The sequence below is a fragment of the Momordica charantia genome (assembly GCF_013281855.1).
Source record: "Momordica charantia cultivar OHB3-1 chromosome 6 unlocalized genomic scaffold, Mcharantia_2.0 BLBB01000006.1, whole genome shotgun sequence".
NCBI lineage: Eukaryota > Viridiplantae > Streptophyta > Magnoliopsida > Cucurbitales > Cucurbitaceae > Momordica > Momordica charantia.
The window spans coordinates 13,351,200-13,360,090 of NW_028275164.1; the positions used below are offsets into that span (position 1 = coordinate 13,351,200).

At 39.7% G+C, this 8,891-nt stretch overlaps 1 long non-coding RNA gene and 1 pseudogene across 1 annotated transcript; both read right to left on the reverse strand.

The window, feature by feature from the left end:
* Positions 1-233: 233 nt before the first annotated feature.
* LOC148210715 (secreted RxLR effector protein 161 pseudogene) lies at positions 234-914 on the reverse strand (annotated as a pseudogene).
* A 3,686-nt stretch (positions 915-4,600) lies between these two features.
* Positions 4,601-7,579, reverse strand: LOC148210716 (uncharacterized). Its single transcript, XR_015791838.1, has 3 exons — positions 6,814-7,579; positions 6,689-6,729; positions 4,601-4,901 (listed from the first exon to the last, which is right to left on the reverse strand). It is a non-coding gene; the product is annotated as an uncharacterized LOC148210716 (long non-coding RNA).
* Between the last annotated feature and the right edge of the window lie 1,312 nt (positions 7,580-8,891).

Below are 8,891 nucleotides of genomic sequence, written 5' to 3' on the forward strand. Positions count from 1 at the left end.
GAACATTTTGTTGGATCAATAACTACTTATTGATTAAAACCTTCAATAACAACTTTATTGAATGATAAAAGTATATCTGTCATTTTCAAACTATGAGTTTTAGGACATAAAACCCAACAAACTCCCACTTGGACTAAAACTCCAATGGTATTTTATTGAGTTTAAGTGAGAAAATACAAGAAGATTGGGCATACATCAGATACACGCCGAATTATTCTCCCACTTATCCTAGTTTACAAAACTCTTAGTCCTAGACTCTCTAGGTGACCCTCAAACACTTTAGCCGAGAGGGCCTTAGTAAATGGATCAGCAAGATTCTCTTCCGAGGCTATCTGAGTGACGACCACGTCTCTCCGGTTTACTATCTCCCTTATGAGATGGTATTTCCGCTCAATATGCTTTGCGCGCTTATGGCTTCTAGGTTCCTTGGAATTTGCAACTGCTCCACTGTTATCACAAAAGAGAGTGATGGGCAGATGTATGTCTGGAACGACTTCCAGATCAGTCAAGAATTTCCTTAGCCACACTGCTTCCTTTGCTGCTTCACAAGCAGCTACGTATTCAGCTTCCATTATGGAGTCTGCAATGCAAGTTTGCTTTACACTTCTCCACACCACTGCTCCTCCATTCAAAGTGAACACTGATCCCAATGTAGATTTTCTAGCATCTTTATCGGTCTGAAAATCAAAGTCAGTGTATCCAGTAAGGATCAGATCCTTAGCACCATACACGAGCATATAGTTCCTCGTTCTCCTAAGATACTTGCGGATATTTTTAACGGCAGTCCAATGATCATATCTTGGATTAGACTGATACCTGCTGACTATCCCTACTGCATAGCATATGTCAGGTCTAGTACATAACATGGCATACATTAAGCTTCCAACAGCTAAAGCGTAGGGAATATGTCTCATCCCCTCAATTTCTTGAGGTGTCTTAGGACACTGTTCCTGAGACAGGTGAATTCCATGTCTAAAAGGTAATAAACCTCTTTCGGAATTCTGCATCTTATATCTAGACAATATTTTGTCGATATAAGTTGCTTGAGACATGGCTAGTGTCTTGTTCTTTCGGTTCCAAACTATTTGGATCCCTAGAACATGTTGTGCATCTCCCAAATCTTTCATTTGGAATTGCTTAGCTAGCCATTTTTTAACGTCAGACAGAAAACCTACATCATTCCCAATGAGTAGGATGTCGTCAACGTACAAAACTAGAAACGCTACAGTGGAATTGACGATTTTCTTATATACACAAGGTTCGTCAACATTTTGCTCAAAGCCATAAGATTTGATCGCAATATCAAATCTTATATTCCAGGACCGAGATGCTTGCTTCAATCCATAAATGGATCTCTGAAGCTTACAAACCTTTTGTTCTTGGCCCTGTTCAATGAACCCCTCTGGTTGGACCATATAGATACTCTCTTTAAGACTTCCATTTAGGAATGCTGTCTTGACATCCATCTGCCAAATTTCATAATCATAAAAAGTGGCTATGGATAAGAGTATCCTAATAGACTTTAGCATGGCAACAGGAGAGAAAGTTTCCTCATAGTCAACTCCCTCTCTCTGGTTGAAACCCTTTGCCACAAGTCGAGCCTTGAAAGTCTGTACTTTCCCGGTATGGTCTCGTTTTCTCTTGTAGATCCATTTACAACCAATTGGCTTTACGTCATTTGGCTGATCTACAAGAACCCAGACCGAATTGGAATACATTGATTCCATTTCAAGGTCCATGGCTTTTATCCATTGGTCTCGGTCCACATCATTCATCGCCTGTTTATAGGTTGATGGATCATCTATGGCGTCATCTGGTATGACGATTTGAGTTTCAATTAAACCCAAGTAACGGTCAGGATGAAGAACATCCCTCCCACTACGTCGTGGCATTCTCAACTCTTGAGAAGGATGTGACAGACCATAAATGTTAGTTCCATCAACTACTTTAGTTGATGAACTAGCTCTTTCTGCAGTGTTTTTGGACATCTCATTCAATACTAGCCTACTGCGAGGTTGATGACTCCTAATGTGGTCTTCCTCTAAGAATGTGGCATTTGTCGACACAAATACTTTACTCTCACGAAGTGGTGTGAGAAGGTCAGTGGGTGGTCTGGGGGAAGGCCGTCGGTGATAGTCCGGAAATGGAACCCTGTGAACCGCGAGAAGCGAGCCACGACGTTGGAGTGGTGGGTGAGCTGGTGGTGGGCGTGGTCGGTGGGGGGGAACGTGACTCGGATGCCGGCGACGGCGAGAAGCTCCGCTAGCTTGACGTTGATGTGGCCTTGGGCTGGTGCCGGGAGGATCAGAACATAAGGACTCGGCGGCTGCGGCGTTTGTGGCTCCATGGGCGCAAAAGTGGTTCGATTAATTTGGGAAAGGAAAATACTTGGCTCCTCGCTAGTAAGGAATATTGTCCACACCACCATTAAATATTTGAAGTCAAATATTTTCCTTACTGGTGAGGAGCCAAGTATTTTCCTTTGGAGAATGGGTTCCTGCTCAATAAATAATGTTAGAAAACAACAATAATGATCTTAAAGAAAAATACTTAGCTAGGACGAATTTTATTCTTTATCATTGTTGAAAAAATGACAAAATTTCTAGTCCTCCCATTGTGTAGAAATTTCTAATCATGTGTGTAGGGTAGCAAAGTATCTCTTTCGAGATTTTTCTATCTAACTTGTAGTTGGTGGTGAGGACAAGATTGAATTCGTAGCAATAAACCAAGTATTTTCTGATGTCAAAATATTTGCTTGTCGACCACCTTTGAATGTTTTAGGTGCTATCTAACCTACTAAAACTTTGACGAACACTTACTCCCACAATTGGTACCACACCTGCCATAAACTACTCCCACAATTGGTGTATTCGGTTAGTAGTGAGAGTAAATTTCACGTTGTAATGTTAAGGATCCCATATTAATAAGATAATGAATCGTATAAAAATTTATAATAATGTCTTTTATCTTATCGATGTGGAATCTTTGACAACTAGAAAAGAAAGAAAATCTAGAATACATAGGTGATAAGACAATTTATGAAGTTTTTTTTTTGATGAAATTAAAAGTAATTAAGGGGACCCGTTATCATTTTCTTTCCTTCTTCGCTCTGATAATAAAAGCATAATTTACAATATAAGTAATAATGATCTCATATCTGTCTATCTTTTGAGAAACCAAAAGAGTATATGATACGCTTCCTTTATTTTGTGGGCCTCACTTTGTCTGGCTTGTTATGTAGTATTTGGTAATTCAAAATTAATTGGGATGTACACTAGAGAGTGAAAAAAAATAATATTTATGTTTTTGTAAGCAGTTATCTCCAACCATAAAAATTGATAGCGTAGAGAGATGAATTGTAAAATAAATGAAAGAGAAAGAAAGCATGTTTATTTGATTTTTATAAAAAAATAAAATAACTTTTAATTTCTTAAAAGTTAACAAGTAGTCTCGTAGGTAGGCTCCCAGTTGATCGAGACATTTTCTCTCTCATTTTTTTTTCTCTTCCCTTCTTATTTTCTCCTCTCTTTTCGTCTTCCTTCATGCATCCAATGACGTTGTGATTGACAAGAAGAAAGAGAAGTTGGGGAAAAAGAGGACAGAGATGGCCATGGCTGCCACGAAGAGGAAGATGTGATTATTTTTGTTCAAGATGAAAAAGATTGGCATCTAATCGGTAAGTACGCCAAAGTATTATTCCTTTAACATAGCTTAAATGGTCAAACATTAGTGAGATCCCTTTGTGCATTAAAGATTGAAATCTTCACCCTCTTATTTCTAACGTACTCGATCTAGAAAAAAACCGAGCACTTTAAATGTATGCCAAGAACATTTTGGGTGTCCAAAAATGAAAGGTGACAATCTATTATCAACATTATCACTTAAGAATCTGATTTCAAATGATCATTAAGAAAAGAAAAAAGTATCTTCAGTTAGGAAACCAAAAAGTCTCTTCAATTAGGAAACCATCTCGCATGGATTGGGTTTGCATTAAATTTATTGTTTCATCCAAGTTCAAAGAGTCCATCATTGAGAGCATCTGTCATCCAGTTATACCTCACATCAATATGTTTCGTTCTCGAATGAAATGTTGAATTATTACCAAGATGAATACCACTTTGATTGTCGCAGAATATCACATACTGTTGTTGCTTGAAGTCGAGCTCCTGTATAAATCGCTTCATCCACAACATCTCCTTACATGCTATTCTGCATCAGTCGTAGAAAGTGTAACTGTAACGCCCCAGGATTTTCAACATTCAAACAGGGAACATTACTAAAAGCCACTTAAAAAGTATCACTCGTACTAGAGAATCAAACCACTAGAAATACAAACTTTGACAAATTCTCACCACGCTTTTGCTACGCTACTCTAATTAATAACACTTACATAAGCTGGCACTAAATAAAACAAACAATGCTAAAGTTCTAACGAACTCAAATTCTGCTAAAGTTCTAACGAACTCAAATTCTTCTCAGTTAATAATCTAGTAACAATCCAACATCATAGAAACTTTTTACCGAAATCTTCACTAATCATAACTATCCGCTACACAAAACTAACTTTCTCGAATAGCAGCGAAGAGAAGGCTAATTCAAGTTCAGCTTGAACAAATGTATCATCCTGATAAATATCCTCAATCGATCACATCATCAAAGTTCAAGTAGCTAAACAAAATGTATGTTCTCAAAAGAATAGTGCACTGTCGGCCCTAACATATCCTTTGAAAAATGGAACTTAGCAACCCAATTTAATAATCTAAAAACATACCCAATTACAAGTAAAAAACTATAACTATCCTATCCAAAATGAAACTTAACGACGCAGCATGAAATGGTCTCCCTAATCAAGTCTCCTCCTCGCCATCACCATTACAAGAGCTAGCTTGATACCTGCAAAACTGGAGGGGGAATGAAGATGGATGAGTACACCCACAATACTCAGTAAGCAGCCCTTATCTGAAGGGTCACGCACAAACAACATGCTTATCGAGGAAACAACATGTCATGCTTATCAAATAATCAACATATCAAGCTTATCATTAATCTCGAGCCTGGAATGAAAAGAAACATATCACAAGGAGCATTTTATGCACAAGTTTAACTAAACATGTACCATACATGTCAAACTCATCTTACATATTAACTCACTAGTTCTCTTTCCTGATCCCTCCAAGACTTACTCCTTCAAGTAGTACCGACCCCTGACCTCGCGTAGCCAAAGCATCGACACTTCTCTACGGTGCTCGGTGTTGAACCTGGACATTTAATCTCAAGACCTCAACTACTACTCAGCGTATTGGTCCTTGGTCTCCAAGCAACTTCTAACCAAACTCATTATGTTAACCCTCCAAGAATAACTCCTCGAATCATATCGGTCCTTGTCATTTATCCCCAAAGCCCGACACTCATCTACAGAGGCTTGGCGTTCGACCTTGCCATTTATCCCCAAGGCCTTAAACTATGCATCGATCTTTGACATTTATCTCCAAGGTATCGACGACTACTCAACGTATTGGTCCTCGGCCTCCAAGCAACTTCTAACCAAACTCATTATGTTACCCTCCAAGACTAACTCCTCGAATCGTATCGGCCCTTGCCATTTATCCCCAAAGCCCGACACTCATCTACAGAGGCTTGGCGTTCGACCTTGCCATTTATCCCCAAGGCCTTGAAATGTGCGTCGATCCTTGACATTTATCCCCAAGGTATCGACGACTACTCAACGTATTGGTCCTTGACCGCCACCACATCAAGACCCAATACTAATTCAACAAATTAGAATTCACCGTGCCGACCCCCGACCCTTTGTACCCGGAACCATGGCACTCATCTCTACCAAGTTGGGGTATCGATCCCCGACCTTTTGCACCTGGAGCTTCGATACCCAACTAGTGACGTACCAGCCTCTTTTTTTTTTTTTTTTGGTCTTGTTAGTTCTCCATTTACTTTATGACATCCTATAACTCTCACCAGAGACCTACATGCTTTTCAGCCATGACCCATGCTGAAATGAACTCACAACAATGGAACATGCGTTATACACAAAACCTATGTCCTTATCATCCAGACATGGCCATTCAACATCACGAGGACACCCTTCTCTCAACACTCAGCATGCTTTACACATCACAGCGCAAATAATTCACAAAAGAGACGTAGCCAACATATATCCATAAACGCATCCAACACTCTAAAAGTTCATAGTAATCAGAACACAACATAACCCATCCGCTTCATTAAGGACCAAACTCTCACCAGAGTCCTACTACATACTTTTTAGACCATGACCCATGCAGCACTCAACTCACAATAAAACCAGCATGCTTCCAGAACCAAAAACAGTAAGTTAAAAATGAAATGACATGTCCAACATGCATGGGCAACACAATAGATTTCTCCCACATTATTTCAGTATGCTTTTATGAACACCACCATACAATGATAAAACCATTCATAATCCATAATGCTTTCATAAATACCACTAAGCATCAAATTCAACAACGCAAAGCAAATCAGTTATAAACAACCAGAACCAACATGATTTCATTCAAACTACTTATACTCATTAGCCAATATTCACAAGACACAATTAACTTACATATTAATAAATAATAAACACGCCGAAAGCACCACACAATTCATACATATTCAATCAACAAACATCCCCCAAGTAAGAACTACTTACACAAGGGTCTTAACACGTTACTAGGCTCGCCGAAGGATTGCCTACGTCAAAAGCAACCAAACTCGGGTTAGAATTCATCTAAAAACACGTAATTTGAATCAAAAAAGGTTTAGGTGAGTTATTACCTCACTCTAAGACCTCTTGTGTTAGGAGTGGGTCGATGCCGAGGAGGTCCGAGCTTCTAAATCTAAGTTTGAAGGACTTTGCGCTTGTTGTTTCGATGTCAAAAAGCGATGGGTAACGCTGGTTTGGCTCCGATTAGGGGTTGGTCAACGCCGAACCCACGCCGGAGGGGACGAGTAACGAAAAACGAGCTTCGAACGGGTGTGGGTCAACTCCAAACGGGTCGGAAAGCTACTGCTAGCGTCGGGGAGGGCTGGACGCACCATATCTAGACTAATCGAGGAGTTGTGTCACCATTTCAACCGCTGAAGGACGTCGGGATGCCATGAACTGAGGCAAAAATCGTCGGAACGCCATGACCCGCCGCTGCAACACCATCCAGTGCTCGGGCTGCCTCAAAACTGACGCAAAACACCGGAAATGAGATGACCGCAAGGATGTGCCACCGTAGGAAGTCATCGAGCGTCGGGTCAGTTACCGGAGAAACGTCGAGGGGACGATCGTGTTCGGATTCGTGGGTTGCCGCCGAATAGTCGTGCCGTCGCGGAATGAATCGCCGTCAAGGGTGCCGTCGGTCGCCGTTGAGCTGCTCCATAACCATGGAAAACGCATCGGTTCCGTGGGTCTCCTTTTAAGCTGCCGCCGCCGCTGCTATTATTGCCAACACCGAAAAGTGGGCGGAGGAGAAAAGAAGAAGAGGGTGGGGTGGGTGTGACGGCTAGGGCAAGAGGAAGGGAAAGAGATGGAAAAATAAACACTTGGGTTTCCTAGTTTACACTTTTGTTTTGTTTTCTTTCATTTTCCTTTTCTTTTAACAAACCTTTTTCACTTATTTGATTTGAAAACAAGAAAGCCCAATAACCCAAAATCTAAAAGAAGCCCAAAATTACACTTTAGTAACCAGCTAAAATTGACAACAACCCATAACAAAATAATTAACTTAACCACTAAAATCCAAGAGTTCAATCCAACAATTATAAATTAAATTTCAAAAAACTATGGATTTAAGATTTAATTAAAAATCTCTTCCAAAGTTCGAAAACTTAATTTATCTTAGTCCAACGAAACTAAACTTAAATTCTAATTTAAATTCTAACTAATCAACAATTAGAACTCTAAATTTAGAAAATCAAGAAATTAAATTATTAGCCTAGGTGAAAAATTCAAAGTCACAATTTAAATCTTAACATAAACTAGCTAGAGAACATGGGGCGTTACAGCAACACACTTTTGTAGTCTTGACTGCCATGACACTGCACCACCTGCAAATGTCATCAAATATCCGGAAGTAGACTTTCGATTATCTAAATCTCCTGCCATATTTGAATTAGTGTAACCGACAAGTACTGGATTTCCACTTCCAAAAGTGAGCTTCAAACTGGAAGTACCCCGTAAATATCTCATAATCCATTTTACTGCCTCCCAATGCTGTTTTCGCAAATTGGAAATAAACCGACTAACAACACCAACAGCATAGAAAATATTCGGTCTATTGCACACCATGGTGTACATCAAACTTCCAACTGCTGAAGCATATGGAACTCTGCTCATCTCTTCCTTCTCTTTATCTGTAGAAGGACTCTGCTTGCTGTTCAGTTTGAAGTGATTGGATAGAGGAGAACATACTGCTTTAGCCTTGCTCATGTTGAATCTTTCAAGCAGCTTGTAATGCTCTTAAGACATATGCAATTTCTTGGATGCTCTGTCTCGTGCTATACGAATACCAAGAATCTTCTTCGCTGGCCTCAATTCTTTCATGGCAAAGGATTTGCTCAACTGTTTCTTCAACGTGTCAATTCTTGAAATATTCCTGCCAACAATCAAAATTTCGTCAACATAAAGCAACAGTATAGTAAAGTCATTATCAGAAAACTTCTGCACAAATACGCAATGATCAGAAGTAGTCTTCTTGAAGCCTTGCTCCCCCATAGCTGACTCAAATTTATTGTAGCACTGCCTCGGTACCTGTTTCAACCTATAAAGAATTTTATTCAACTTGCACACAAGATTCCCCTTACCTTTCTCTTCAAAACCCTCTGGCTGTTCCATATAAATCTCTTTATCTAAATCACCATGCAAA